At 49.8% G+C, this 25,000-nt stretch overlaps 43 non-coding genes across 43 annotated transcripts; 29 read left to right on the top strand and 14 right to left on the bottom strand.

Moving 5' to 3' along the window:
• The first annotated feature begins 1,079 nt into the window (after positions 1-1,079).
• Positions 1,080-1,153, top strand: TRNAN-GUU (transfer RNA asparagine (anticodon GUU)). Its single transcript has one exon. It is a non-coding gene; the product is annotated as a tRNA-Asn (tRNA).
• A 243-nt stretch (positions 1,154-1,396) lies between these two features.
• On the top strand, positions 1,397-1,468 carry TRNAW-CCA (transfer RNA tryptophan (anticodon CCA)). Its single transcript has one exon. It is a non-coding gene; the product is annotated as a tRNA-Trp (tRNA).
• A 71-nt stretch (positions 1,469-1,539) lies between these two features.
• TRNAG-GCC (transfer RNA glycine (anticodon GCC)) lies at positions 1,540-1,610 on the bottom strand. The gene has a single exon. It is a non-coding gene; the product is annotated as a tRNA-Gly (tRNA).
• Positions 1,611-2,764: 1,154 nt separating this feature from the next.
• On the top strand, positions 2,765-2,838 carry TRNAN-GUU (transfer RNA asparagine (anticodon GUU)). Its single transcript has one exon. It is a non-coding gene; the product is annotated as a tRNA-Asn (tRNA).
• A 243-nt stretch (positions 2,839-3,081) lies between these two features.
• On the top strand, positions 3,082-3,153 carry TRNAW-CCA (transfer RNA tryptophan (anticodon CCA)). Its single transcript has one exon. It is a non-coding gene; the product is annotated as a tRNA-Trp (tRNA).
• A 71-nt stretch (positions 3,154-3,224) lies between these two features.
• Positions 3,225-3,295, bottom strand: TRNAG-GCC (transfer RNA glycine (anticodon GCC)). Its single transcript has one exon. It is a non-coding gene; the product is annotated as a tRNA-Gly (tRNA).
• A 1,154-nt stretch (positions 3,296-4,449) lies between these two features.
• TRNAN-GUU (transfer RNA asparagine (anticodon GUU)) lies at positions 4,450-4,523 on the top strand. Its single transcript has one exon. It is a non-coding gene; the product is annotated as a tRNA-Asn (tRNA).
• Positions 4,524-4,766: 243 nt separating this feature from the next.
• TRNAW-CCA (transfer RNA tryptophan (anticodon CCA)) lies at positions 4,767-4,838 on the top strand. Its single transcript has one exon. It is a non-coding gene; the product is annotated as a tRNA-Trp (tRNA).
• A 71-nt stretch (positions 4,839-4,909) lies between these two features.
• On the bottom strand, positions 4,910-4,980 carry TRNAG-GCC (transfer RNA glycine (anticodon GCC)). Its single transcript has one exon. It is a non-coding gene; the product is annotated as a tRNA-Gly (tRNA).
• Positions 4,981-6,134: 1,154 nt separating this feature from the next.
• Positions 6,135-6,208, top strand: TRNAN-GUU (transfer RNA asparagine (anticodon GUU)). Its single transcript has one exon. It is a non-coding gene; the product is annotated as a tRNA-Asn (tRNA).
• A 243-nt stretch (positions 6,209-6,451) lies between these two features.
• On the top strand, positions 6,452-6,523 carry TRNAW-CCA (transfer RNA tryptophan (anticodon CCA)). The gene has a single exon. It is a non-coding gene; the product is annotated as a tRNA-Trp (tRNA).
• A 71-nt stretch (positions 6,524-6,594) lies between these two features.
• TRNAG-GCC (transfer RNA glycine (anticodon GCC)) lies at positions 6,595-6,665 on the bottom strand. The gene has a single exon. It is a non-coding gene; the product is annotated as a tRNA-Gly (tRNA).
• Positions 6,666-7,832: 1,167 nt separating this feature from the next.
• Positions 7,833-7,906, top strand: TRNAN-GUU (transfer RNA asparagine (anticodon GUU)). Its single transcript has one exon. It is a non-coding gene; the product is annotated as a tRNA-Asn (tRNA).
• A 243-nt stretch (positions 7,907-8,149) lies between these two features.
• TRNAW-CCA (transfer RNA tryptophan (anticodon CCA)) lies at positions 8,150-8,221 on the top strand. The gene has a single exon. It is a non-coding gene; the product is annotated as a tRNA-Trp (tRNA).
• A 71-nt stretch (positions 8,222-8,292) lies between these two features.
• Positions 8,293-8,363, bottom strand: TRNAG-GCC (transfer RNA glycine (anticodon GCC)). The gene has a single exon. It is a non-coding gene; the product is annotated as a tRNA-Gly (tRNA).
• A 1,161-nt stretch (positions 8,364-9,524) lies between these two features.
• On the top strand, positions 9,525-9,598 carry TRNAN-GUU (transfer RNA asparagine (anticodon GUU)). Its single transcript has one exon. It is a non-coding gene; the product is annotated as a tRNA-Asn (tRNA).
• Positions 9,599-9,841: 243 nt separating this feature from the next.
• On the top strand, positions 9,842-9,913 carry TRNAW-CCA (transfer RNA tryptophan (anticodon CCA)). Its single transcript has one exon. It is a non-coding gene; the product is annotated as a tRNA-Trp (tRNA).
• A 71-nt stretch (positions 9,914-9,984) lies between these two features.
• On the bottom strand, positions 9,985-10,055 carry TRNAG-GCC (transfer RNA glycine (anticodon GCC)). Its single transcript has one exon. It is a non-coding gene; the product is annotated as a tRNA-Gly (tRNA).
• Positions 10,056-11,209: 1,154 nt separating this feature from the next.
• Positions 11,210-11,283, top strand: TRNAN-GUU (transfer RNA asparagine (anticodon GUU)). The gene has a single exon. It is a non-coding gene; the product is annotated as a tRNA-Asn (tRNA).
• A 243-nt stretch (positions 11,284-11,526) lies between these two features.
• On the top strand, positions 11,527-11,598 carry TRNAW-CCA (transfer RNA tryptophan (anticodon CCA)). The gene has a single exon. It is a non-coding gene; the product is annotated as a tRNA-Trp (tRNA).
• Positions 11,599-11,669: 71 nt separating this feature from the next.
• Positions 11,670-11,740, bottom strand: TRNAG-GCC (transfer RNA glycine (anticodon GCC)). Its single transcript has one exon. It is a non-coding gene; the product is annotated as a tRNA-Gly (tRNA).
• A 1,154-nt stretch (positions 11,741-12,894) lies between these two features.
• Positions 12,895-12,968, top strand: TRNAN-GUU (transfer RNA asparagine (anticodon GUU)). The gene has a single exon. It is a non-coding gene; the product is annotated as a tRNA-Asn (tRNA).
• Positions 12,969-13,211: 243 nt separating this feature from the next.
• On the top strand, positions 13,212-13,283 carry TRNAW-CCA (transfer RNA tryptophan (anticodon CCA)). The gene has a single exon. It is a non-coding gene; the product is annotated as a tRNA-Trp (tRNA).
• Positions 13,284-13,354: 71 nt separating this feature from the next.
• TRNAG-GCC (transfer RNA glycine (anticodon GCC)) lies at positions 13,355-13,425 on the bottom strand. The gene has a single exon. It is a non-coding gene; the product is annotated as a tRNA-Gly (tRNA).
• A 1,154-nt stretch (positions 13,426-14,579) lies between these two features.
• Positions 14,580-14,653, top strand: TRNAN-GUU (transfer RNA asparagine (anticodon GUU)). The gene has a single exon. It is a non-coding gene; the product is annotated as a tRNA-Asn (tRNA).
• Positions 14,654-14,896: 243 nt separating this feature from the next.
• TRNAW-CCA (transfer RNA tryptophan (anticodon CCA)) lies at positions 14,897-14,968 on the top strand. Its single transcript has one exon. It is a non-coding gene; the product is annotated as a tRNA-Trp (tRNA).
• Positions 14,969-15,039: 71 nt separating this feature from the next.
• On the bottom strand, positions 15,040-15,110 carry TRNAG-GCC (transfer RNA glycine (anticodon GCC)). Its single transcript has one exon. It is a non-coding gene; the product is annotated as a tRNA-Gly (tRNA).
• Positions 15,111-16,287: 1,177 nt separating this feature from the next.
• On the top strand, positions 16,288-16,361 carry TRNAN-GUU (transfer RNA asparagine (anticodon GUU)). The gene has a single exon. It is a non-coding gene; the product is annotated as a tRNA-Asn (tRNA).
• A 243-nt stretch (positions 16,362-16,604) lies between these two features.
• On the top strand, positions 16,605-16,676 carry TRNAW-CCA (transfer RNA tryptophan (anticodon CCA)). The gene has a single exon. It is a non-coding gene; the product is annotated as a tRNA-Trp (tRNA).
• Positions 16,677-16,747: 71 nt separating this feature from the next.
• TRNAG-GCC (transfer RNA glycine (anticodon GCC)) lies at positions 16,748-16,818 on the bottom strand. Its single transcript has one exon. It is a non-coding gene; the product is annotated as a tRNA-Gly (tRNA).
• Positions 16,819-17,984: 1,166 nt separating this feature from the next.
• On the top strand, positions 17,985-18,058 carry TRNAN-GUU (transfer RNA asparagine (anticodon GUU)). The gene has a single exon. It is a non-coding gene; the product is annotated as a tRNA-Asn (tRNA).
• A 243-nt stretch (positions 18,059-18,301) lies between these two features.
• On the top strand, positions 18,302-18,373 carry TRNAW-CCA (transfer RNA tryptophan (anticodon CCA)). The gene has a single exon. It is a non-coding gene; the product is annotated as a tRNA-Trp (tRNA).
• A 71-nt stretch (positions 18,374-18,444) lies between these two features.
• On the bottom strand, positions 18,445-18,515 carry TRNAG-GCC (transfer RNA glycine (anticodon GCC)). The gene has a single exon. It is a non-coding gene; the product is annotated as a tRNA-Gly (tRNA).
• A 1,154-nt stretch (positions 18,516-19,669) lies between these two features.
• TRNAN-GUU (transfer RNA asparagine (anticodon GUU)) lies at positions 19,670-19,743 on the top strand. The gene has a single exon. It is a non-coding gene; the product is annotated as a tRNA-Asn (tRNA).
• A 243-nt stretch (positions 19,744-19,986) lies between these two features.
• On the top strand, positions 19,987-20,058 carry TRNAW-CCA (transfer RNA tryptophan (anticodon CCA)). Its single transcript has one exon. It is a non-coding gene; the product is annotated as a tRNA-Trp (tRNA).
• Positions 20,059-20,129: 71 nt separating this feature from the next.
• On the bottom strand, positions 20,130-20,200 carry TRNAG-GCC (transfer RNA glycine (anticodon GCC)). Its single transcript has one exon. It is a non-coding gene; the product is annotated as a tRNA-Gly (tRNA).
• Positions 20,201-21,377: 1,177 nt separating this feature from the next.
• On the top strand, positions 21,378-21,451 carry TRNAN-GUU (transfer RNA asparagine (anticodon GUU)). The gene has a single exon. It is a non-coding gene; the product is annotated as a tRNA-Asn (tRNA).
• A 243-nt stretch (positions 21,452-21,694) lies between these two features.
• Positions 21,695-21,766, top strand: TRNAW-CCA (transfer RNA tryptophan (anticodon CCA)). The gene has a single exon. It is a non-coding gene; the product is annotated as a tRNA-Trp (tRNA).
• A 71-nt stretch (positions 21,767-21,837) lies between these two features.
• On the bottom strand, positions 21,838-21,908 carry TRNAG-GCC (transfer RNA glycine (anticodon GCC)). The gene has a single exon. It is a non-coding gene; the product is annotated as a tRNA-Gly (tRNA).
• Positions 21,909-23,074: 1,166 nt separating this feature from the next.
• TRNAN-GUU (transfer RNA asparagine (anticodon GUU)) lies at positions 23,075-23,148 on the top strand. Its single transcript has one exon. It is a non-coding gene; the product is annotated as a tRNA-Asn (tRNA).
• A 243-nt stretch (positions 23,149-23,391) lies between these two features.
• Positions 23,392-23,463, top strand: TRNAW-CCA (transfer RNA tryptophan (anticodon CCA)). Its single transcript has one exon. It is a non-coding gene; the product is annotated as a tRNA-Trp (tRNA).
• A 71-nt stretch (positions 23,464-23,534) lies between these two features.
• On the bottom strand, positions 23,535-23,605 carry TRNAG-GCC (transfer RNA glycine (anticodon GCC)). The gene has a single exon. It is a non-coding gene; the product is annotated as a tRNA-Gly (tRNA).
• A 1,138-nt stretch (positions 23,606-24,743) lies between these two features.
• TRNAN-GUU (transfer RNA asparagine (anticodon GUU)) lies at positions 24,744-24,817 on the top strand. The gene has a single exon. It is a non-coding gene; the product is annotated as a tRNA-Asn (tRNA).
• Positions 24,818-25,000: the final 183 nt, after the last annotated feature.

Below are 25,000 nucleotides of genomic sequence, written 5' to 3'. Positions count from 1 at the left end.
GAACAAAGTGTGTGCAACAGACATTGGAATGCCAACGTTTCACATGATGGCAAGAATCAGATGCAGGAGACTATAAGTATGAATGTTTTTGCATTTGCTGAGGTCACTGGCTTGGGACTAGTGTTGTGGTTATCAGGGCATGATGGCAGGCTGCTCCCGACAGAAGGGGCTCATAGAAGGCAGCCTCCAGATCACCAGCACTATTGTGTTTCAGATCATGTCACTGAACTCTCCTCCTTAAAAATCCTTCCCACTGTCTTTGCCAAATTCCCTGTTCTCCCCGAAATGCTGGGGTGAAACGGGCAGAGTTCTGCGCCCTGCGTCCCTAACGCGCTCCCAACGCGGCCTACAGCCCTGGTCGGGCACAGCCCTGGTCGGGCTTAGACCACTGGGGCCTCTGGAGAGCAAGACCTCCAGAAGCCTATGGTCAGGCCTATTGCACAGGCATTTTGTGCCTGGCCATTCCGGGATTGTTGTGTTTCAAGGCCCAGCCATCAATACTAATGTGATGGCTTTCCCTGAGAACCCTCATGTCCCTGTCCTCCCAAGAGCCCGAGCTTTTATGTAAAATAAGGTGTGCACCTTGGGCCTTCCCCTTTGCGCTCTCTGCCCCCTCTCTTTCTCCAAAGCTGAGCTCTGCAGGTAAATGTATCTATCTGAGTGAGGGGCTAGGGAGGGCCTTGCCCAGCAGTCTTACAAAGCAAGAGTTCAGAGAAAGCACCTGCTCTGGGAAGGAGACTCCGCTCACAGAGAAGACAAGTCTAACATGCCACAGTGAAGATTGGATGGGCAAGACACACGCCTGACAGGCTGGTAGAACACCACCAGAGGAGCAGATAGCTACGCTAAGAAGGCCACAGAAAAGTCATACATGTATCTCATACACTGGGACTGGTTGTAATACTGGCCCTAACACCATTAGATAGTAGTCTGCGCATCATAACACCCAACAGTGACAAGACACTAAGCAAATGGCAAATGCTGCGTAGGATAAAGACGCCTTATATAACACAAGCTCAAGGCAGGCGCGCACACATAAAGATATATGTTGAGTCTCAGGAGATGTGCTTTTGTCACTAGTCTCTGTGGCGCAATCGGTTAGCGTGTTCGGCTGTTAACCGAAAGGTTGGTGGTTCAAGCCCACCCAGGGACGTTTCCTTTTGCATGCATGAAGCACTTTAATAAATCATAGTAATGTGCCTTTGGTCTAGAGCTCCTGCGTGAGACCCTTTCCCTGAACATTTCAATCCTCTGCGTTCTCTCTGCACCTGCACTCAATTTCATCAATAGGATGGAAAACAAAAAGCCAAACCTTGTAATACAACCCTAGGCATATAAGGAGGTGGGCAAAAATGAAAAGGCTCACAACATTTGCTGATGTGACTCCAAAAGCAAGGACCTCGTGGCGCAACGGTAGCGCGTCTGACTCCAGATCAGAAGGTTGCGTGTTCAAATCACGTCGGGGTCACTGTTTCCCATTTTATGCCCCACTGAGTTCCCATATTTGATTTAGAAAGCAAAGTCAAAAGAACACAGCCTTGCATTGGCCGGGAATCGAACCCAGGCCTCCCGCGTGGCAGGCGAGAATTCTACCACTGAACCACCAATGCTTCACATGTGTAGCTTAGAGACAGAGCTCTGTCCAAGACAGTGATGAGGCGCACGCACTCAAATTGCACACCTATGAACAAAGTGTGTGCAACAGACATTGGAATGCCAACGTTTCACATGATGGCAAGAATCAGATGCAGGAGACTATAAGTATGAATGTTTTTGCATTTGCTGAGGTCACTGGCTTGGGACTAGTGTTGTGGTTATCAGGGCATGATGGCAGGCTGCTCCCGACAGAAGTGGCTCATAGAAGGCAGCCTCCAGATCACCAGCACTATTGTGTTTCAGATCATGTCACTGAACTCTCCTCCTTAAAAATCCTTCCCACTGTCTTTGCCAAATTCCCTGTCCTCCCCGAAATGCTGGGGTGAAACGGGCAGAGTTCTGCGCCCTGCGTCCCTAACGCGCTCCCAACGCGGCCTACAGCCCTAGTCGGGCACAGCCCTGGTCGGGCTTTGACCACTGGGGCCTCTGGAGAGCAAGACCTCCAGAAGCCTATGGTCAGGCCTATTGCACAGGCATTTTGTGCCTGGCCATTCCGGGATTGTTGTGTTTCAAGGCCCAGCCATCAATACTAATGTGATGGCTTTCCCTGAGAACCCTCATGTCCCTGTCCTCCCAAGAGCCCGAGCTTTTATGTAAAATAAGGTGTGCACCTTGGGCCTTCCCCTTTGCGCTCTCTGCCCCCTCTCTTTCTCCAAAGCTGAGCTCTGCAGGTAAATGTATCTATCTGAGTGAGGGGCTAGGGAGGGTCTTGCCCAGCAGTCTTACAAAGCAAGAGTTCAGAGAAAGCACCTGCTCTGGGAAGGAGACTCCGCTCACAGAGAAGACAAGTCTAACATGCCACAGTGAAGATTGGATGGGCAAGACACACGCCTGACAGGCTGGTAGAACACCACCAGAGGAGCAGATAGCTACGCTAAGAAGGCCACAGAAAAGTCATACATGTATCTCATACACTGGGACTGGTTGTAATACTGGCCCTAACACCATTAGACAGTAGTCTGCGCATCATAACACCCAACAGTGACAAGACACTAAGCAAATGGCAAATGCTGCGTAGGATAAAGACGCCTTATATAACACAAGCTCAAGGCAGGCGCGCACACATAAAGATATATGTTGAGTCTCAGGAGATGTGCTTTTGTCTCTAGTCTCTTTGGCGCAATCGGTTAGCGCGTTCGGCTGTTAACCGAAAGGTTGGTGGTTCAAGCCCACCCAGTGACGTTTCCTTTTGCATGCATGAAGCACTTTAATAAATCATAGTAATGTGCCTTTGGTCTAGAGCTCCTGCGTGAGACCCTTTCCCTGAACATTTCAATCCTCTGCGTTCTCTCTGCACCTGCACTCAATTTCATCAATAGGATGGAAAACAAAAAGCCGAACCTTGTAATACAACCCTAGGCATATAAGGAGGTGGGCAAAAATGAAAAGGCTCACAACATTTGCTGATGTGACTCCAAAAGCAAGGACCTCGTGGCGCAACGGTAGCGCGTCTGACTCCAGATCAGAAGGTTGCGTGTTCAAATCACGTCGGGGTCACTGTTTCCCATTTTATGCCCCACTGAGTTCCCATATTTGATTTAGAAAGCAAAGTCAAAAGAACACAGCCTTGCATTGGCCGGGAATCGAACCCGGGCCTCCCGCGTGGCAGGCGAGAATTCTACCACTGAACCACCAATGCTTCACATGTGTAGCTTAGAGACAGAGCTCTGTCCAAGACAGTGATGAGGCGCACGCACTCAAATTGCACACCTATGAACAAAGTGTGTGCAACAGACATTGGAATGCCAACGTTTCACATGATGGCAAGAATCAGATGCAGGAGACTATAAGTATGAATGTTTTTGCATTTGCTGAGGTCACTGGCTTGGGACTAGTGTTGTGGTTATCAGGGCATGATGGCAGGCTGCTCCCGACAGAAGTGGCTCATAGAAGGCAGCCTCCAGATCACCAGCACTATTGTGTTTCAGATCATGTCACTGAACTCTCCTCCTTAAAAATCCTTCCCACTGTCTTTGCCAAATTCCCTGTCCTCCCCGAAATGCTGGGGTGAAACGGGCAGAGTTCTGCGCCCTGCGTCCCTAACGCGCTCCCAACGCGGCCTACAGCCCTGGTCGGGCACAGCCCTGGTCGGGCTTAGACCACTGGGGCCTCTGGAGAGCAAGACCTCCAGAAGCCTATGGTCAGGCCTATTGCACAGGCATTTTGTGCCTGGCCATTCCGGGATTGTTGTGTTTCAAGGCCCAGCCATCAATACTAATGTGATGGCTTTCCCTGAGAACCCTCATGTCCCTGTCCTCCCAAGAGCCCGAGCTTTTATGTAAAATAAGGTGTGCACCTTGGGCCTTCCCCTTTGCGCTCTCTGCCCCCTCTCTTTCTCCAAAGCTGAGCTCTGCAGGTAAATGTATCTATCTGAGTGAGGGGCTAGGGAGGGCCTTGCCCAGCAGTCTTACAAAGCAAGAGTTCAGAGAAAGCACCTGCTCTGGGAAGGAGACTCCGCTCACAGAGAAGACAAGTCTAACATGCCACAGTGAAGATTGGATGGGCAAGACACACGCCTGACAGGCTGGTAGAACACCACCAGAGGAGCAGATAGCTACGCTAAGAAGGCCACAGAAAAGTCATACATGTATCTCATACACTGGGACTGGTTGTAATACTGGCCCTAACACCATTAGATAGTAGTCTGCGCATCATAACACCCAACAGTGACAAGACACTAAGCAAATGGCAAATGCTGCGTAGGATAAAGACGCCTTATATAACACAAGCTCAAGGCAGGCGCGCACACATAAAGATATATGTTGAGTCTCAGGAGATGTGCTTTTGTCACTAGTCTTTGTGGCGCAATCGGTTAGCGCGTTCGACTGTTAACCGAAAGGTTGGTGGTTCAAGCACACCCAGGGACGTTTCCTTTTGCATGCATGAAGCACTTTAATAAATCATAGTAATGTGCCTTTGGTCTAGAGCTCCTGCGTGAGACCCTTTCCCTGAACATTTCAATCCTTTGCGTTCTCTCTGCACCTGCACTCAATTTCATCAATAGGATGGAAAACAAAAAGCCAAACCTTGTAATACAACCCTAGGCAGATAAGGAGGTGGGCAAAAATGAAAAGGCTCACAACATTTGCTGATGTGACTCCAAAAGCAAGGACCTCGTGGCGCAACGGTAGCGCGTCTGACTCCAGATCAGAAGGTTGCGTGTTCAAATCACGTCGGGGTCACTGTTTCCCATTTTATGCCCCACTGAGTTCCCATATTTGATTTAGAAAGCAAAGTCAAAAGAACACAGCCTTGCATTGGCCGGGAATCAAACCCGGGCCTCCCGCGTGGCAGGCGAGAATTCTACCACTGAACCACCAATGCTTCACATGTGTAGCTTAGAGACAGAGCTCTGTCCAAGACAGTGATGAGGCGCACGCACTCAAATTGCACACCTATGAACAAAGTGTGTGCAACAGACATTGGAATGCCAACGTTTCACATGATGGCAAGAATCAGATGCAGGAGACTATAAGTATGAATGTTTTTGCATTTGCTGAGGTCACTGGCTTGGGACTAGTGTTGTGCTTATCAGGGCATGATGGCAGGCTGCTCCCGACAGAAGTGGCTCATAGAAGGCAGCCTCCAGATCACCAGCACTATTGTGTTTCAGATCATGTCACTGAACTCTCCTCCTTAAAAATCCTTCCCACTGTCTTTGCCAAATTCCCTGTCCTCCCCGAAATGCTGGGGTGAAACGGGCAGAGTTCTGCGCCCTGCGTCCCTAACGCGCTCCCAACGCGGCCTACAGCCCTGGTCGGGCACAGCCCTGGTCGGGCTTAGACCACTGGGGCCTCTGGAGAGCAAGACCTCCAGAAGCCTATGGTCAGGCCTATTGCACAGGCATTTTGTGCCTGGCCATTCCGGGATTGTTGTGTTTCAAGGCCCAGCCATCAATACTAATGTGATGGCTTTCCCTGAGAACCCTCATGTCCCTGTCCTCCCAAGAGCCCGAGCTTTTATGTAAAATAAGGTGTGCACCTTGGGCCTTCCCCTTTGCGCTCTCTGCCCCCTCTCTTTCTCCAAAGCTGAGCTCTGCAGGTAAATGTATCTATCTGAGTGAGGGGCTAGGGAGGGCCTTGCCCAGCAGTCTTACAAAGCAAGAGTTCAGAGAAAGCACCTGCTCTGGGAAGGAGACTCCGCTCACAGAGAAGACAAGTCTAACATGCCACAGTGAAGATTGGATGGGCAAGACACACGCCTGACAGGCTGGTAGAACACCACCAGAGGAGCAGATAGCTACGCTAAGAAGGCCACAGAAAAGTCATACATGTATCTCATACACTGGGACTGGTTGTAATACTGGCCCTAACACCATTAGATAGTAGTCTGCGCATCATAACACCCAACAGTGACAAGACACTAAGCAAATGGCGAATGCTGCGTAGGATAAAGACGCCTTATATAACACAAGCTCAAGGCAGGCGCGCACACATAAAGATATATGTTGAGTCTCAGGAGATGTGCTTTTGTCACTAGTCTTTGTGGCGCAATCGGTTAGCGCGTTCGACTGTTAACCGAAAGGTTGGTGGTTCAAGCACACCCAGGGACGTTTCCTTTTGCATGCATGAAGCACTTTAATAAATCATAGTAATGTGCCTTTGGTCTAGAGCTCCTGCGTGAGACCCTTTCCCTGAACATTTCAATCCTCTGCGTTCTCTCTGCACCTGCACTCAATTTCATCAATAGGATGGAAAACAAAAAGCCAAACCTTGTAATACAACCCTAGGCACATAAGGAGGTGGGCAAAAATGAAAAGGCTCACAACATTTGCTGATGTGACTCCAAAAGCAAGGACCTCGTGGCACAACGGTAGCGCGTCTGACTCCAGATCAGAAGGTTGCGTGTTCAAATCACGTCGGGGTCACTGTTTCCCATTTTATGCCCCACTGAGTTCCCATATTTGATTTAGAAAGCAAAGTCAAAAGAACACAGCCTTGCATTGGCCGGAAATCGAACCCGGGCCTCCCGCGTGGCAGGCGAGAATTCTACCACTGAACCACCAATGCTTCACATGTGTAGCTTAGAGACAGAGCTCTGTTCAAGACAATGATGAGGCGCACGCACTCAAATTGCACACCTATGAACAAAGTGTGTGCAACAGACATTGGAATGCCAACGTTTCACATGATGGCAAGAATCAGATGCAGGAGACTATAAGTATGAATGTTTTTGCATTTGCTGAGGTCACTGGCTTGGGACTAGTGTTGTGGTTATCAGGGCATGATGGCAGGCTGCTCCCGACAGAAGTGGCTCATAGAAGGCAGCCTCCAGATCACCAGCACTATTGTGTTTCAGATCATGTCACTGAACTCTCCTCCTTAAAAATCCTTTCCCACTGTCTTTGCCAAATTCCCTGTCCTCCCCGAAATGCTGGGGTGAAACGGGCAGAGTTCTGCGCCCTGCGTCCCTTTATGCGTCCCTAACTCGCTCCCAACGCGGCCTACAGCCCTGGTCGGGCACAGCCCTGGTCGGGCTTAGACCACTGGGGCCTCTGGAGAGCAAGACCTCCAGAAGCCTATGGTCAGGCCTATTGCACAGGCATTTTGTGCCTGGCCATTCCGGGATTGTTGTGTTTCAAGGCCCAGCCATCAATACTAATGTGATGGCTTTCCCTGAGAACCCTCATGTCCCTGTCCTCCCAAGAGCCCGAGCTTTTATGTAAAATAAGGTGTGCACCTTGGGCCTTCCCCTTTGCGCTCTCTGCCCCCTCTCTTTCTCCAAAGCTGAGCTCTGCAGGTAAATGTATCTATCTGAGTGAGGGGCTAGGGAGGGCCTTGCCCAGCAGTCTTACAAAGCAAGAGTTCAGAGAAAGCACCTGCTCTGGGAAGGAGACTCCGCTCACAGAGAAGACAAGTCTAACATGCCACAGTGAAGATTGGATGGGCAAGACACACGCCTGACAGGCTGGTAGAACACCACCAGAGGAGCAGATAGCTACGCTAAGAAGGCCACAGAAAAGTCATACATGTATCTCATACACTGGGACTGGTTGTAATACTGGCCCTAACACCATTAGATAGTAGTCTGCGCATCATAACACCCAACAGTGACAAGACACTAAGCAAATGGCAAATGCTGCGTAGGATAAAGACGCCTTATATAACACAAGCTCAAGGCAGGCGCGCACACATAAAGATATATGTTGAGTCTCAGGAGATGTGTTTTTGTCGCTAGTCTTTGTGGCGCAATCGGTTAGCGCGTTCGACTGTTAACCGAAAGGTTGGTGGTTCAAGCACACCCAGGGACGTTTCCTTTTGCATGCATGAAGCACTTTAATAAATCATAGTAATGTGCCTTTGGTCTAGAGCTCCTGCGTGAGACCCTTTCCCTGAACATTTCAATCCTCTGCGTTCTCTCTGCACCTGCACTCAATTTCATCAATAGGATGGAAAACAAAAAGCCAAACCTTGTAATACAACCCTAGGCAGATAAGGAGGTGGGCAAAAATGAAAAGGCTCACAACATTTGCTGATGTGACTCCAAAAGCAAGTACCTCGTGGCGCAACGGTAGCGCGTCTGACTCCAGATCAGAAGGTTGCGTGTTCAAATCACGTCGGGGTCACTGTTTCCCATTTTATGCCCCACTGAGTTCCCATATTTGATTTAGAAAGCAAAGTCAAAAGAACACAGCCTTGCATTGGCCGGGAATCGAACCCGGGCCTCCCGCGTGGCAGGCGAGAATTCTACCACTGAACCACCAATGCTTCACATGTGTAGCTTAGAGACAGAGCTCTGTCCAAGACAGTGATGAGGCGCACGCACTCAAATTGCACACCTATGAACAAAGTGTGTGCAACAGACATTGGAATGCCAACGTTTCACATGATGGCAAGAATCAGATGCAGGAGACTATAAGTATGAATGTTTTTGCATTTGCTGAGGTCACTGGCTTGGGACTAGTGTTGTGCTTATCAGGGCATGATGGCAGGCTGCTCCCGACAGAAGTGGCTCATAGAAGGCAGCCTCCAGATCACCAGCACTATTGTGTTTCAGATCATGTCACTGAACTCTCCTCCTTAAAAATCCTTCCCACTGTCTTTGCCAAATTCCCTGTCCTCCCCGAAATGCTGGGGTGAAATGGGCAGAGTTCTGCGCCCTGCGTCCCTTTATGCGTCCCTAACGCGCTCCCAACGCGCTCCCAACGCGGCCTACAGCCCTGGTCGGGCTTAGACCACTGGGGCCTCTGGAGAGCAAGACCTCCAGAAGCCTATGGTCAGGCCTATTGCACAGGCATTTTGTGCCTGGCCATTCCGGGATTGTTGTGTTTCAAGGCCCAGCCATCAATACTAATGTGATGGCTTTCCCTGAGAACCCTCATGTCCCTGTCCTCCCAAGAGCCCGAGCTTTTATGTAAAATAAGGTGTGCACCTTGGGCCTTCCCCTTTGCGCTCTCTGCCTCCTCTCTTTCTCCAAAGCTGAGCTCTGCAGGTAAATGTATCTATCTGAGTGAGGGGCTAGGGAGGGCCTTGCCCAGCAGTCTTACAAAGCAAGAGTTCAGAGAAAGCACCTGCTCTGGGAAGGAGACTCCGCTCACAGAGAAGACAAGTCTAACATGCCACAGTGAAGATTGGATGGGCAAGACACACGCCTGACAGGCTGGTAGAACACCACCAGAGGAGCAGATAGCTACGCTAAGAAGGCCACAGAAAAGTCATACATGTATCTCATACACTGGGACTGGTTGTAATACTGGCCCTAACACCATTAGACAGTAGTCTGCGCATCATAACACCCAACAGTGACAAGACACTAAGCAAATGGCAAATGCTGCGTAGGATAAAGATGCCTTATATAACACAAGCTCAAGGCAGGCGCGCACACATAAAGATATATGTTGAGTCTCAGGAGATGTGCTTTTGTCTCTAGTCTCTTTGGCGCAATCGGTTAGCGCGTTCGGCTGTTAACCGAAAGGTTGGTGGTTCAAGCCCACCCAGGGACGTTTCCTTTTGCATGCATGAAGCACTTTAATAAATCATAGTAATGTGCCTTTGGTCTAGAGCTCCTGCGTGAGACCCTTTCCCTGAACATTTCAATCCTCTGCGTTCTCTCTGCACCTGCACTCAATTTCATCAATAGGATGGAAAACAAAAAGCCAAACCTTGTAATACAACCCTAGGCATATAAGGAGGTGGGCAAAAATGAAAAGGCTCACAACATTTGCTGATGTGACTCCAAATGCAAGGACCTCGTGGCGCAACGGTAGCGCGTCTGACTCCAGATCAGAAGGTTGCGTGTTCAAATCACATCGGGGTCACTGTTTCCCATTTTATGCCCCACTGAGTTCCCATATTTGATTTAGAAAGCAAAGTCAAAAGAACACAGCCTTGCATTGGCCGGGAATCGAACCCGGGCCTCCCGCGCGGCAGGCGAGAATTCTACCACTGAACCACCAATGCTTCACATGTGTAGCTTAGAGACAGAGCTCTGTCCAAGACAGTGATGAGGCGCACGCACTCAAATTGCACACCTATGAACAAAGTGTGTGCAACAGACATTGGAATGCCAACGTTTCACATGATGGCAAGAATCAGATGCAGGAGACTATAAGTATGAATGTTTTTGCATTTGCTGAGGTCACTGGCTTGGGACTAGTGTTGTGGTTATCAGGGCATGATGGCAGGCTGCTCCCGACAGAAGGGGCTCATAGAAGGCAGCCTCCAGATCACCAGCACTATTGTGTTTCAGATCATGTCACTGAACTCTCCTCCTTAAAAATCCTTCCCACTGTCTTTGCCAAATTCCCTGTTCTCCCCGAAATGCTGGGGTGAAACGGGCAGAGTTCTGCGCCCTGCGTCCCTAACGCGCTCCCAACGCGGCCTACAGCCCTGGTCGGGCACAGCCCTGGTCGGGCTTAGACCACTGGGGCCTCTGGAGAGCAAGACCTCCAGAAGCCTATGGTCAGGCCTATTGCACAGGCATTTTGTGCCTGGCCATTCTGGGATTGTTGTGTTTCAAGGCCCAGCCATCAATACTAATGTGATGGCTTTCCCTGAGAACCCTCATGTCCCTGTCCTCCCAAGAGCCCGAGCTTTTATGTAAAATAAGGTGTGCACCTTGGGCCTTCCCCTTTGCGCTCTCTGCCCCCTCTCTTTCTCCAAAGCTGAGCTCTGCAGGTAAATGTATCTATCTGAGTGAGGGGCTAGGGAGGGCCTTGCCCAGCAGTCTTACAAAGCAAGAGTTCAGAGAAAGCACCTGCTCTGGGAAGGAGACTCCGCTCACAGAGAAGACAAGTCTAACATGCCACAGTGAAGATTGGATGGGCAAGACACACGCCTGACAGGCTGGTAGAACACCACCAGAGGAGCAGATAGCTACGCTAAGAAGGCCACAGAAAAGTCATACATGTATCTCATACACTGGGACTGGTTGTAATACTGGCCCTAACACCATTAGATAGTAGTCTGCGCATCATAACACCCAACAGTGACAAGACACTAAGCAAATGGCAAATGCTGCGTAGGATAAAGACGCCTTATATAACACAAGCTCAAGGCAGGCGCGCACACATAAAGATATATGTTGAGTCTCAGGAGATGTGCTTTTGTCACTAGTCTCTGTGGCGCAATCGGTTAGCGTGTTCGGCTGTTAACCGAAAGGTTGGTGGTTCAAGCCCACCCAGGGACGTTTCCTTTTGCATGCATGAAGCACTTTAATAAATCATAGTAATGTGCCTTTGGTCTAGAGCTCCTGCGTGAGACCCTTTCCCTGAACATTTCAATCCTCTGCGTTCTCTCTGCACCTGCACTCAATTTCATCAATAGGATGGAAAACAAAAAGCCAAACCTTGTAATACAACCCTAGGCATATAAGGAGGTGGGCAAAAATGAAAAGGCTCACAACATTTGCTGATGTGACTCCAAAAGCAAGGACCTCGTGGCGCAACGGTAGCGCGTCTGACTCCAGATCAGAAGGTTGCGTGTTCAAATCACGTCGGGGTCACTGTTTCCCATTTTATGCCCCACTGAGTTCCCATATTTGATTTAGAAAGCAAAGTCAAAAGAACACAGCCTTGCATTGGCCGGGAATCGAACCCGGGCCTCCCGCGTGGCAGGCGAGAATTCTACCACTGAACCACCAATGCTTCACATGTGTAGCTTAGAGACAGAGCTCTGTCCAAGACAGTGATGAGGCGCACGCACTCAAATTGCACACCTATGAACAAAGTGTGTGCAACAGACATTGGAATGCCAACGTTTCACATGATGGCAAGAATCAGATGCAGGAGACTATAAGTATGAATGTTTTTGCATTTGCTGAGGTCACTGGCTTGGGACTAGTGTTGTGGTTATCAGGGCATGATGGCAGGCTGCTCCCGACAGAAGTGGCTCATAGAAGGCAGCCTCCAGATCACCAGCACTATTGTGTTTCAGATCATGTCACTGAACTCTCCTCCTTAAAAATCCTTCCCACTGTCTTTGCCAAATTCCCTGTCCTCCCCGAAATGCTGGGGTGAAACGGGCAGAGTTCTGCGCCCTGCGTCCCTAACGCGCTCCCAACGCGGCCTACAGCCCTGGTCGGGCACAGCCCTGGTCGGGCTTAGACCACTGGGGCCTCTGGAGAGCAAGACCTCCAGAAGCCTATGGTCAGGCCTATTGCACAGGCATTTTGTGCCTGGCCATTCCGGGATTGTTGTGTTTCAAGGCCCAGCCATCAATACTAATGTGATGGCTTTCCCTGAGAACCCTCATGTCCCTGTCCTCCCAAGAGCCCGAGCTTTTATGTAAAATAAGGTGTGCACCTTGGGCCTTCCCCTTTGCGCTCTCTGCCCCCTCTCTTTCTCCAAAGCTGAGCTCTGCAGGTAAATGTATCTATCTGAGTGAGGGGCTAGGGAGGGCCTTGCCCAGCAGTCTTACAAAGCAAGAGTTCAGAGAAAGCACCTGCTCTGGGAAGGAGACTCCGCTCACAGAGAAGACAAGTCTAACATGCCACAGTGAAGATTGGATGGGCAAGACACACGCCTGACAGGCTGGTAGAACACCACCAGAGGAGCAGATAGCTACGCTAAGAAGGCCACAGAAAAGTCATACATGTATCTCATACACTGGGACTGGTTGTAATACTGGCCCTAACACCATTAGATAGTAGTCTGCGCATCATAACACCCAACAGTGACAAGACACTAAGCAAATGGCAAATGCTGCGTAGGATAAAGACGCCTTATATAACACAAGCTCAAGGCAGGCGCGCACACATAAAGATATATGTTGAGTCTCAGGAGATGTGCTTTTGTCACTAGTCTTTGTGGCGCAATCGGTTAGCGCGTTCGACTGTTAACCGAAAGGTTGGTGGTTCAAGCACACCCAGGGACGTTTCCTTTTGCATGCATGAAGCACTTTAATAAATCATAGTAATGTGCCTTTGGTCTAGAGCTCCTGCGTGAGACCCTTTCCCTGAACATTTCAATCCTCTGCGTTCTCTCTGCACCTGCACTCAATTTCATCAATAGGATGGAAAACAAAAAGCCAAACCTTGTAATACAACCCTAGGCATATAAGGAGGTGGGCAAAAATGAAAAGGCTCACAACATTTGCTGATGTGACTCCAAAAGCAAGGACCTCGTGGCGCAACGGTAGCGCGTCTGACTCCAGATCAGAAGGTTGCGTGTTCAAATCACGTCGGGGTCACTGTTTCCCATTTTATGCCCCACTGAGTTCCCATATTTGATTTAGAAAGCAAAGTCAAAAGAACACAGCCTTGCATTGGCCGGGAATCGAACCCGGGCCTCCCGCGTGGCAGGCGAGAATTCTACCACTGAACCACCAATGCTTCACATGTGTAGCTTAGAGACAGAGCTCTGTCCAAGACAGTGATGAGGCGCACACACTCAAATTGCACACCTATGAACAAAGTGTGTGCAACAGACATTGGAATGCCAACGTTTCACATGATGGCAAGAATCAGATGCAGGAGACTATAAGTATGAATGTTTTTGCATTTGCTGAGGTCACTGGCTTGGGACTAGTGTTGTGGTTATCAGGGCATGATGGCAGGCTGCTCCCGACAGAAGTGGCTCATAGAAGGCAGCCTCCAGATCACCAGCACTATTGTGTTTCAGATCATGTCACTGAACTCTCCTCCTTAAAAATCCTTCCCACTGTCTTTGCCAAATTCCCTGTCCTCCCCGAAATGCTGGGGTGAAACGGGCAGAGTTCTGCGCCCTGCGTCCCTAACGCGCTCCCAACGCGGCCTACAGCCCTGGTCGGGCACAGCCCTGGTCGGGCTTAGACCACTGGGGCCTCTGGAGAGCAAGACCTCCAGAAGCCTATGGTCAGGCCTATTGCACAGGCATTTTGTGCCTGGCCATTCCGGGATTGTTGTGTTTCAAGGCCCAGCCATCAATACTAATGTGATGGCTTTCCCTGAGAACCCTCATGTCCCTGTCCTCCCAAGAGCCCGAGCTTTTATGTAAAATAAGGTGTGCACCTTGGGCCTTCCCCTTTGCGCTCTCTGCCCCCTCTCTTTCTCCAAAGCTGAGCTCTGCAGGTAAATGTATCTATCTGAGTGAGGGGCTAGGGAGGGCCTTGCCCAGCAGTCTTACAAAGCAAGAGTTCAGAGAAAGCACCTGCTCTGGGAAGGAGACTCCGCTCACAGAGAAGACAAGTCTAACATGCCACAGTGAAGATTGGATGGGCAAGACACACGCCTGACAGGCTGGTAGAACACCACCAGAGGAGCAGATAGCTACGCTAAGAAGGCCACAGAAAAGTCATACATGTATCTCATACACTGGGACTGGTTGTAATACTGGCCCTAACACCATTAGATAGTAGTCTGCGCATCATAACACCCAACAGTGACAAGACACTAAGCAAATGGCAAATGCTGCGTAGGATAAAGACGCCTTATATAACACAAGCTCAAGGCAGGCGCGCACACATAAAGATATATGTTGAGTCTCAGGAGATGTGCTTTTGTCACTAGTCTTTGTGGCGCAATCGGTTAGCGCGTTCGACTGTTAACCGAAAGGTTGGTGGTTCAAGCACACCCAGGGACGTTTCCTTTTGCATGCATGAAGCACTTTAATAAATCATAGTAATGTGCCTTTGGTCTAGAGCTCCTGCGTGAGACCCTTTCCCTGAACATTTCAATCCTCTGCGTTCTCTCTGCACCTGCACTCAATTTCATCAATAGGATGGAAAACAAAAAGCCAAACCTTGTAATACAACCCTAGGCAGATAAGGAGGTGGGCAAAAATGAAAAGGCTCACAACATTTGCTGATGTGACTCCAAAAGCAAGGACCTCGTGGCGCAACGGTAGCGCGTCTGACTCCAGATCAGAAGGTTGCGTGTTCAAATCACGTCGGGGTCACTGTTTCCCATTTTATGCCCCACTGAGTTCCCATATTTGATTTAGAAAGCAAAGTCAAAAGAACACAGCTTTGCATTGGCCGGGAATCGAACCCGGGCCTCCCGCGTGGCAGGCGAGAATTCTACCACTGAACCACCAATGCTTCACATGTGTAGCTTAGAGACAGAGCTCTGTCCAAGACAGTGATGAGGCGCACGCACTCAAATTGCACACCTATGAACAAAGTGTGTGCAACAGACATTGGAATGCCAACGTTTCACATGATGGCAAGAATCAGATGCAGGAGACTATAAGTATGAATGTTTTTGCATTTGCTGAGGTCACTGGCTTGGGACTAGTGTTGTGGTTATCAGGGCATGATGGCAGGCTGCTCCCGACAGAAGTGGCTCATAGAAGGCAGCCTCCAGATCACCAGCACTATTGTGTTTCAGATCATGTCACTGAACTCTCCTCCTTAAAAATCCTTCCCACTGTCTTTGCCAAATTCCCTGTCCTCCCCGAAATGCTGGGGTGAAACGGGCAGAGTTCTGCGCCCTGCGTCCCTTTATGCGTCCCTAACGCGCTCCCAACGCGCTCCCAACGCGGCCTACAGCCCTGGTCGGGCACAGCCCTGGTCGGGCTTAGACCACTGGGGCCTCTGGAGAGCAAGACCTCCAGAAGCCTATGGTCAGGCCTATTGCACAGGCATTTTGTGCCTGGCCATTCCGGGATTGTTGTGTTTCAAGGCCCAGCCATCAATACTAATGTGATGGCTTTCCCTGAGAACCCTCATGTCCCTGTCCTCCCAAGAGCCCGAACTTTTATGTAAAATAAGGTGTGCACCTTGGGCCTTCCCCTTTGCGCTCTCTGCCCCCTCTCTTTCTCCAAAGCTGAGCTCTGCAGGTAAATGTATCTATCTGAGTGAGGGGCTAGGGAGGGCCTTGCCCAGCAGTCTTACAAAGCAAGAGTTCAGAGAAAGCACCTGCTCTGGGAAGGAGACTCCGCTCACAGAGAAGACAAGTCTAACATGCCACAGTGAAGATTGGATGGGCAAGACACACGCCTGACAGGCTGGTAGAACACCACCAGAGGAGCAGATAGCTACGCTAAGAAGGCCACAGAAAAGTCATACATGTATCTCATACACTGGGACTGGTTGTAATACTGGCCCTAACACCATTAGATAGTAGTCTGCGCATCATAACACCCAACAGTGACAAGACACTAAGCAAATGGCAAATGCTGCGTAGGATAAAGACGCCTTATATAACACAAGCTCAAGGCAGGCGCGCACACATAAAGATATATGTTGAGTCTCAGGAGATGTGCTTTTGTCACTAGTCTTTGTGGCGCAATCGGTTAGCGCGTTCGACTGTTAACCGAAAGGTTGGTGGTTCAAGCACACCCAGGGACGTTTCCTTTTGCATGCATGAAGCACTTTAATAAATCATAGTAATGTGCCTTTGGTCTAGAGCTCCTGCGTGAGACCCTTTCCCTGAACATTTCAATCCTCTGCGTTCTCTCTGCACCTGCACTCAATTTCATCAATACGATGGAAAACAAAAAGCCAAACCTTGTAATACAACCCTAGGCAGATAAGGAGGTGGGCAAAAATGAAAAGGCTCACAACATTTGCTGATGTGACTCCAAAAGCAAGGACCTCGTGGCGCAACGGTAGCGCGTCTGACTCCAGATCAGAAGGTTGCGTGTTCAAATCACGTCGGGGTCACTGTTTCCCATTTTATGCCCCACTGAGTTCCCATATTTGATTTAGAAAGCAAAGTCAAAAGAACACAGCCTTGCATTGGCCAGGAATCGAACCCAGGCCTCCCGCGTGGCAGGCGAGAATTCTACCACTGAACCACCAATGCTTCACATGTGTAGCTTAGAGACAGAGCTCTGTCCAAGACAGTGATGAGGCGCACGCACTCAAATTGCACACCTATGAACAAAGTGTGTGCAACAGACATTGGAATGCCAACGTTTCACATGATGGCAAGAATCAGATGCAGGAGACTATAAGTATGAATGTTTTTGCATTTGCTGAGGTCACTGGCTTGGGACTAGTGTTGTGCTTATCAGGGCATGATGGCAGGCTGCTCCCGACAGAAGTGGCTCATAGAAGGCAGCCTCCAGATCACCAGCACTATTGTGTTTCAGATCATGTCACTGAACTCTCCTCCTTAAAAATCCTTCCCACTGTCTTTGCCAAATTCCCTGTCCTCCCCGAAATGCTGGGGTGAAACGGGCAGAGTTCTGCGCCCTGCGTCCCTTTATGCGTCCCTAACGCGCTCCCAACGCGGCCTACAGCCCTGGTCGGGCACAGCCCTGGTCGGGCTTAGACCACTGGGGCCTCTGGAGAGCAAGACCTCCAGAAGCCTATGGTCAGGCCTATTGCACAGGCATTTTGTGCCTGGCCATTCCGGGATTGTTGTGTTTCAAGGCCCAGCCATCAATACTAATGTGATGGCTTTCCCTGAGAACCCTCATGTCCCTGTCCTCCCAAGAGCCCGAGCTTTTATGTAAAATAAGGTGTGCACCTTGGGCCTTCCCCTTTGCGCTCTCTGCCCCCTCTCTTTCTCCAAAGCTGAGCTCTGCAGGTAAATGTATCTATCTGAGTGAGGGGCTAGGGAGGGCCTTGCCCAGCAGTCTTACAAAGCAAGAGTTCAGAGAAAGCACCTGCTCTGGGAAGGAGACTCCGCTCACAGAGAAGACAAGTCTAACATGCCACAGTGAAGATTGGATGGGCAAGACACACGCCTGACAGGCTGGTAGAACACCACCAGAGGAGCAGATAGCTACGCTAAGAAGGCCACAGAAAAGTCATACATGTATCTCATACACTGGGACTGGTTGTAATACTGGCCCTAACACCATTAGACAGTAGTCTGCGCATCATAACACCCAACAGTGACAAGACACTAAGCAAATGGCAAATGCTGCGTAGGATAAAGATGCCTTATATAACACAAGCTCAAGGCAGGCGCGCACACATAAAGATATATGTTGAGTCTCAGGAGATGTGCTTTTGTCTCTAGTCTCTTTGGCGCAATCGGTTAGCGCGTTCGGCTGTTAACCGAAAGGTTGGTGGTTCAAGCCCACCCAGGGACGTTTCCTTTTGCATGCATGAAGCACTTTAATAAATCATAGTAATGTGCCTTTGGTCTAGAGCTCCTGCGTGAGACCCTTTCCCTGAACATTTCAATCCTCTGCGTTCTCTCTGCACCTGCACTCAATTTCATCAATAGGATGGAAAACAAAAAGCCAAACCTTGTAATACAACCCTAGGCATATAAGGAGGTGGGCAAAAATGAAAAGGCTCACAACATTTGCTGATGTGACTCCAAATGCAAGGACCTCGTGGCGCAACGGTAGCGCGTCTGACTCCAGATCAGAAGGTTGCGTGTTCAAATCACATCGGGGTCACTGTTTCCCATTTTATGCCCCACTGAGTTCCCATATTTGATTTAGAAAGCAAAGTCAAAAGAACACAGCCTTGCATTGGCCGGGAATCGAACCCGGGCCTCCCGAGCGGCAGGCGAGAATTCTACCACTGAACCACCAATGCTTCACATGTGTAGCTTAGAGACAGAGCTCTGTCCAAGACAGTGATGAGGCGCACGCACTCAAATTGCACACCTATGAACAAAGTGTGTGCAACAGACATTGGAATGCCAACGTTTCACATGATGGCAAGAATCAGATGCAGGAGACTATAAGTATGAATGTTTTTGCATTTGCTGAGGTCACTGGCTTGGGACTAGTGTTGTGGTTATCAGGGCATGATGGCAGGCTGCTCCCGACAGAAGGGGCTCATAGAAGGCAGCCTCCAGATCACCAGCACTATTGTGTTTCAGATCATGTCACTGAACTCTCCTCCTTAAAAATCCTTCCCACTGTCTTTGCCAAATTCCCTGTTCTCCCCGAAATGCTGGGGTGAAACGGGCAGAGTTCTGCGCCCTGCGTCCCTAACGCGCTCCCAACGCGGCCTACAGCCCTGGTCGGGCACAGCCCTGGTCGGGCTTAGACCACTGGGGCCTCTGGAGAGCAAGACCTCCAGAAGCCTATGGTCAGGCCTATTGCACAGGCATTTTGTGCCTGGCCATTCCGGGATTGTTGTGTTTCAAGGCCCAGCCATCAATACTAATGTGATGGCTTTCCCTGAGAACCCTCATGTCCCTGTCCTCCCAAGAGCCCGAGCTTTTATGTAAAATAAGGTGTGCACCTTGGGCCTTCCCCTTTGCGCTCTCTGCCCCCTCTCTTTCTCCAAAGCTGAGCTCTGCAGGTAAATGTATCTATCTGAGTGAGGGGCTAGGGAGGGCCTTGCCCAGCAGTCTTACAAAGCAAGAGTTCAGAGAAAGCACCTGCTCTGGGAAGGAGACTCCGCTCACAGAGAAGACAAGTCTAACATGCCACAGTGAAGATTGGATGGGCAAGACACACGCCTGACAGGCTGGTAGAACACCACCAGAGGAGCAGATAGCTAGGCTAAGAAGGCCACAGAAAAGTCATACATGTATCTCATACACTGGGACTGGTTGTAATACTGGCCCTAACACCATTAGATAGTAGTCTGCGCATCATAACACCCAACAGTGACAAGACACTAAGCAAATGGCAAATGCTGCGTAGGATAAAGACGCCTTATATAACACAAGCTCAAGGCAGGCGCGCACACATAAAGATATATGTTGAGTCTCAGGAGATGTGCTTTTGTCACTAGTCTCTGTGGCGCAATAGGTTAGCGTGTTCGGCTGTTAACCGAAAGGTTGGTGGTTCAAGCCCACCCAGGGACGTTTCCTTTTGCATGCATGAAGCACTTTAATAGATCATAGTAATGTGCCTTTGGTCTAGAGCTCCTGCGTGAGACCCTTTCCCTGAACATTTCAATCCTCTGCGTTCTCTCTGCACCTGCACTCAATTTCATCAATAGGATGGAAAACAAAAAGCCAAACCTTGTAATACAACCCTAGGCATATAAGGAGGTGGGCAAAAATGAAAAGGCTCACAACATTTGCTGATGTGACTCCAAAAGCAAGGACCTCGTGGCGCAACGGTAGCGCGTCTGACTCCAGATCAGAAGGTTGCGTGTTCAAATCACGTCGGGGTCACTGTTTCCCATTTTATGCCCCACTGAGTTCCCATATTTGATTTAGAAAGCAAAGTCAAAAGAACACAGCCTTGCATTGGCCGGGAATCGAACCCGGGCCTCCCGCGTGGCAGGCAAGAATTCTACCACTGAACCACCAATGCTTCACATGTGTAGATTAGAGACAGAGCTCTGTCCAAGACAGTGATGAGGCGCACGCACTCAAATTGCACACCTATGAACAAAGTGTGTGCAACAGACATTGGAATGCCAACGTTTCACATGATGGCAAGAATCAGATGCAGGAGACTATAAGTATGAATGTTTTTGCATTTGCTGAGGTCACTGGCTTGGGACTAGTGTTGTGCTTATCAGGGCATGATGGCAGGCTGCTCCCGACAGAAGTGGCTCATAGAAGGCAGCCTCCAGATCACCAGCACTATTGTGTTTCAGATCATGTCACTGAACTCTCCTCCTTAAAAATCCTTCCCACTGTCTTTGCCAAATTCCCTGTCCTCCCCGAAATGCTGGGGTGAAACGGGCAGAGTTCTGCGCCCTGCGTCCCTTTATGCGTCCCTAACGCGCTCCCAACGCGCTCCCAACGCGGCCTACAGCCCTGGTCGGGCACAGCCCTGGTCGGGCTTAGACCACTGGGGCCTCTGGAGAGCAAGACCTCCAGAAGCCTATGGTCAGGCCTATTGCACAGGCATTTTGTGCCTGGCCATTCCGGGATTGTTGTGTTTCAAGGCCCAGCCATCAATACTAATGTGATGGCTTTCCCTGAGAACCCTCATGTCCCTGTCCTCCCAAGAGCCCGAGCTTTTATGTAAAATAAGGTGTGCACCTTGGGCCTTCCCCTTTGCGCTCTCTGCCTCCTCTCTTTCTCCAAAGCTGAGCTCTGCAGGTAAATGTATCTATCTGAGTGAGGGGCTAGGGAGGGCCTTGCCCAGCAGTCTTACAAAGCAAGAGTTCAGAGAAAGCACCTGCTCTGGGAAGGAGACTCCGCTCACAGAGAAGACAAGTCTAACATGCCACAGTGAAGATTGGATGGGCAAGACACACGCCTGACAGGCTGGTAGAACACCACCAGAGGAGCAGATAGCTACGCTAAGAAGGCCACAGAAAAGTCATACATGTATCTCATACACTGGGACTGGTTGTAATACTGGCCCTAACACCATTAGACAGTAGTCTGCGCATCATAACACCCAACAGTGACAAGACACTAAGCAAATGGCAAATGCTGCGTAGGATAAAGATGCCTTATATAACACAAGCTCAAGGCAGGCGCGCACACATAAAGATATATGTTGAGTCTCAGGAGATGTGCTTTTGTCTCTAGTCTCTTTGGCGCAATCGGTTAGCGCGTTCGGCTGTTAACCGAAAGGTTGGTGGTTCAAGCCCACCCAGGGACGTTTCCTTTTGCATGCATGAAGCACTTTAATAAATCATAGTAATGAGCCTTTGGTCTAGAGCTCCTGCGTGAGACCCTTTCCCTGAACATTTCAATCCTCTGCGTTCTCTCTGCACCTGCACTCAATTTCATCAATAGGATGGAAAACAAAAAGCCAAACCTTGTAATACAACCCTAGGCATATAAGGAGGTGGGCAAAAATGAAAAGGCTCACAACATTTGCTGATGTGACTCCAAATGCAAGGACCTCGTGGCGCAACGGTAGCGCGTCTGACTCCAGATCAGAAGGTTGCGTGTTCAAATCACATCGGGGTCACTGTTTCCCATTTTATGCCCCACTGAGTTCCCATATTTGATTTAGAAAGCAAAGTCAAAAGAACACAGCCTTGCATTGGCCGGGAATCGAACCCAGGCCTCCCGCGTGGCAGGCGAGAATTCTACCACTGAACCACCAATGCTTCACATGTGTAGTTTAGAGACAGAGCTCTGTCCAAGACAGTGATGAGGCGCACGCACTCAAATTGCACACCTATGAACAAAGTGTGTGCAACAGACATTGGAATGCCAACGTTTCACATGATGGCAAGAATCAGATGCAGGAGACTATAAGTATGAATGTTTTTGCATTTGCTGAGGTCACTGGCTTGGGACTAGTGTTGTGGTTATCAGGGCATGATGGCAGGCTGCTCCCGACAGAAGTGGCTCATAGAAGGCAGCCTCCAGATCACCAGCACTATTGTGTTTCAGATCATGTCACTGAACTCTCCTCCTTAAAAATCCTTCCCACTGTCTTTGCCAAATTCCCTGTCCTCCCCGAAATGCTGGGGTGAAACGGGCAGAGTTCTGCGCCCTGCGTCCCTTTATGCGTCCCTAACGCGCTCCCAACGCGGCCTACAGCCCTAGTCGGGCACAGCCCTGGTCGGGCTTAGACCACTGGGGCCTCTGGAGAGCAAGACCTCCAGAAGCCTATGGTCAGGCCTATTGCACAGGCATTTTGTGCCTGGCCATTCCGGGATTGTTGTGTTTCAAGGCCCAGCCATCAATACTAATGTGATGGCTTTCCCTGAGAACCCTCATGTCCCTGTCCTCCCAAGAGCCCGAGCTTTTATGTAAAATAAGGTGTGCACCTTGGGCCTTCCCCTTTGCGCTCTCTGCCCCCTCTCTTTCTCCAAAGCTGAGCTCTGCAGGTAAATGTATCTATCTGAGTGAGGGGCTAGGGAGGGTCTTGCCCAGCAGTCTTACAAAGCAAGAGTTCAGAGAAAGCACCTGCTCTGGGAAGGAGACTCCGCTCACAGAGAAGACAAGTCTAACATGCCACAGTGAAGATTGGATGGGCAAGACACACGCCTGACAGGCTGGTAGAACACCACCAGAGGAGCAGATAGCTACGCTAAGAAGGCCACAGAAAAGTCATACATGTATCTCATACACTGGGACTGGTTGTAATACTGGCCCTAACACCATTAGATAGTAGTCTGCGCATCATAACACCCAACAGTGACAAGACACTAAGCAAATGGCAAATGCTGCGTAGGATAAAGACGCCTTATATAACACAAGCTCAAGGCAGGCGCGCACACATAAAGATATATGTTGGGTCTCAGGAGATGTGCTTTTGTCACTAGTCTCTGTGGCGCAATCGGTTAGCACGTTTGGCTGTTAACCGAAAGGTTGGTGGTTCAAGCCCACCCAGGGACGTTTCCTTTTGCATGCATGAAGCACTTTAATAAATCATAGTAATGTGCCTTTGGTCTAGAGCTCCTGCGTGAGACCCTTTCCCTGAACATTTCAATCCTCTGCGTTCTCTCTGCACCTGCACTCAATTTCATCAATAGGATGGAAAACAAAAAGCCAAACCTTGTAATACAACCCTAGGCATATAAGGAGGTGGGCAAAAATGAAAAGGCTCACAACATTTGCTGATGTGACTCCAAAAGCAAGGACCTCGTGGCGCAACGGTAGCGCGTCTGACTCCAGATCAGAAGGTTGCGTGTTCAAATCACGTCGGGGTCACTGTTTCCCATTTTATGCCCCACTGAGTTCCCATATTTGATTTAGAAAGCAAAGTCAAAAGAACACAGCCTTGCATTGGCCGGGAATCGAACCCGGGCCTCCCGCGTGGCAGGCGAGAATTCTACCACTGAACCACCAATGCTTCACATGTGTAGCTTAGAGACAGAGCTCTGTCCAAGACAGTGATGAGGCGCACGCACTCAAATTGCACACCTATGAACAAAGTGTGTGCAACAGACATTGGAATGCCAACGTTTCACATGATGGCAAGAATCAGATGCAGGAGACTATAAGTATGAATGTTTTTGCATTTGCTGAGGTCACTGGCTTGGGACTAGTGTTGTGCTTATCAGGGCATGATGGCAGGCTGCTCCCGACAGAAGTGGCTCATAGAAGGCAGCCTCCAGATCACCAGCACTATTGTGTTTCAGATCATGTCACTGAACTCTCCTCCTTAAAAATTCTTCCCACTGTCTTTGCCAAATTCCCTGTCCTCCCCGAAATGCTGGGGTGAAACGGGCAGAGTTCTGCGCCCTGCGTCCCTTTATGCGTCCCAACGCGGCCTACAGCCCTGGTCGGGCTTAGACCACTGGGGCCTCTGGAGAGCAAGACCTCCAGAAGCCTATGGTCAGGCCTATTGCACAGGCATTTTGTGCCTGGCCATTCCGGGATTGTTGTGTTTCAAGGCCCAGCCATCAATACTAATGTGATGGCTTTCCCTGAGAACCCTCATGTCCCTGTCCTCCCAAGAGCCCGAGCTTTTATGTAAAATAAGGTGTGCACCTTGGGCCTTCCCCTTTGCGCTCTCTGCCCCCTCTCTTTCTCCAAAGCTGAGCTCTGCAGGTAAATGTATCTATCTGAGTGAGGGGCTAGGGAGGGCCTTGCCCAGCAGTCTTACAAAGCAAGAGTTCAGAGAAAGCACCTGCTCTGGGAAGGAGACTCCGCTCACAGAGAAGACAAGTCTAACATGCCACAGTGAAGATTGGATGGGCAAGACACACGCCTGACAGGCTGGTAGAACACCACCAGAGGAGCAGATAGCTACGCTAAGAAGGCCACAGAAAAGTCATACATGTATCTCATACACTGGGACTGGTTGTAATACTGGCCCTAACACCATTAGACAGTAGTCTGCGCATCATAACACCCAACAGTGACAAGACACTAAGCAAATGGCAAATGCTGCGTAGGATAAAGACGCCTTATATAACACAAGCTCAAGGCAGGCGCGCACACATAAAGATATATGTTGAGTCTCAGGAGATGTGCTTTTGTCTCTAGTCTCTTTGGCGCAATCGGTTAGCGCGTTCGGCTGTTAACCGAAAGGTTGGTGGTTCAAGCCCACCCAGGGACGTTTCCTTTTGCATGCATGAAGCACTTTAATAAATCATAGTAATGTGCCTTTGGTCTAGAGCTCCTGCGTGAGACCCTTTCCCTGAACATTTCAATCCTCTGCGTTCTCTCTGCACCTGCACTCAATTTCATCAATAGGATGGAAAACAAAAAGCCGAACCTTGTAATACAACCCTAGGCATAT

The sequence above is a fragment of the Triturus cristatus genome, chromosome 4_2 (assembly GCF_964204655.1).
Source record: "Triturus cristatus chromosome 4_2, aTriCri1.1, whole genome shotgun sequence".
Taxonomy (NCBI): Eukaryota; Metazoa; Chordata; class Amphibia; order Caudata; family Salamandridae; genus Triturus; species Triturus cristatus.
The sequence above is the reverse complement of the archived record's forward strand: the minus strand, read 5'-3'. Positions and strand labels throughout refer to the sequence as shown.